The sequence below is a fragment of the Haliotis rufescens genome, unplaced genomic scaffold, assembly GCF_023055435.1.
Source record: "Haliotis rufescens isolate VD_foot unplaced genomic scaffold, xgHalRufe1.0.p SCAF_1, whole genome shotgun sequence".
Lineage (NCBI taxonomy): Eukaryota > Metazoa > Mollusca > Gastropoda > Lepetellida > Haliotidae > Haliotis > Haliotis rufescens.
In genome coordinates, this window is record NW_025963779.1 from 59,028,801 (window position 1) to 59,030,677 (window position 1,877).

Below are 1,877 nucleotides of genomic sequence, written 5' to 3' on the forward strand. Positions count from 1 at the left end.
TCCCTATCTTCAAAGGTTCAAGACAATTTGTAAAAAATGAAAGTAAATGTGTTTTCTGAGAAAACAATATGTGAAATGCTGGAGTTTGGGGATAGGAGATTTAAGCAAGAAGTAAGCATGTGTTATGTCAGAATCTATCACCATGTCTTTGTGATCATTTACTAGCAGAACGGCTTTTGTTATCTTATGTGTGCAGTGTAGCCTAGAGGGCTGATCAGACTGCCAGCTCACAGTGACTGTCAGTGTCATGTATACATTACACATGGGAGTTCTGAGGAAACAAAACCATGAACTGCACCATTCTTGTCCTGGTGTGTACACAACCTTGTTTGTGGTGAAGGTATGTCAAAAATACTTATCATCTTAATTTCTCTGGAGGTCTGAGAGCAAGTACATGTTCCAAAGTCTCTGTAGGTCTGACAGGGAGTACATATTCCATAGTCTCTGACAGGGAGAACATGTTCCAGGGTCTCTGTAGGTCTGACAGGGAGTACATGTTCCAGGGTCTCTCTTAGTCTGACAGGAAGTACATGTTCCAGAGTCTCTCTAGATCTTACAGGAAGGACATGTTCCAGAGTCTCTGTGCATCTGTCATTGAGTACATGTTCCAGAGTCTCTTTAAGTCTGACAGGAAGTACATGTTCCAGAGTCTCTGACAGGAAGTACATGTTCCAGGGTTTCTTGGTCTGACAGGGAGAACATGTTCCAGAGTCTCTCTAGGTCTGAAAGGAAGGACATGTTCCAGAGTCTCTGTGCGTCTGATAGGAAGTACATGTTCCAGGGTCTCTGTAGGTCTGACAAGGAGTACATGTTCCAGAGTCTCTAGGTCTGACAGGGAGTACATGTTCCAGAGTCACTAGGTCTGACAGGGAGTACATGTTCCAGGGTCTCTAGGTCTGACAGGGAGTACATGTTCCAGGGTCTCTAGGTCTGACATTGAGTACATGTTCCAGAGTCTCTATAGGTCTGACAGGAAGTACATGTTCCAGAGTTTCTCTAGATCTTACAGGAAGTACATGTTCCAGAGTCTCTATAGGTCTGACAGGAAGTACATGTTCCAGAGTCTCTATAGGTCTGACAGGAAGTACATGTTCCAGAGTCACTGACAGGAAATACATGTTCCAGGGTCTCTTGGTCTGACAGGAAGTACATGTTCCAGAGTCTCTCTAAGTCTGACAGGAAGTACATGTTCCAGAGTCTCTCTAAGTCTGACAGGAAGTACATGTTCCAGAGTCACTGACAGGAAGTCCATGTTCCAGGGTCTCTTGGTCTGACAGGGAGTACATGTTCCAGGGTCTCTGGAGGTCTGACAGGGAGTACATATTCCAGAGTCTCTCTGGGTCAGACAGGGAGTACATGTTCCAGAGTCTCTGTAGGTCTGACAGGGAGTACATGTTCTAGAGTCTCTCTGGGTCAGACAGGGAGTACATGTTCCAGAGTCTCTGGAGGTCTGACAGGGAGTACATGTTCTAGAGTCTCTCTGGGTCAGACAGGGAGTACATGTTCCAGAGTCACTGACAGGAAGTCCATGTTCCAGGGTCTCTTGGTCTGACAGGGAGTACATGTTCCAGGGTCTCTGGAGGTCTGACAGGGAGTACATATTCCAGAGTCTCTCTATAGGTCAGACAGGGAGTACATGTTCCAGAGTCTCTGGAGGTCTGACAGGGAGTACATTTTCCAGAGTCTCTGGAGGTCTGACAGGGAGTATATGTTCCAGAGTCTCTCTAGGTCTGACAGGGAGTACATGTTCCAGAGTCTCTCTGGGTCAGACAGGGAGTACATGTTCCAGAGTCTCTCTGGGTCAGACAGGGAGTACATGTTCCAGAGTCTCTCTATAGGTCTGACAGGGAGTACATGTTCCAGAGTCTCTCTGGGTC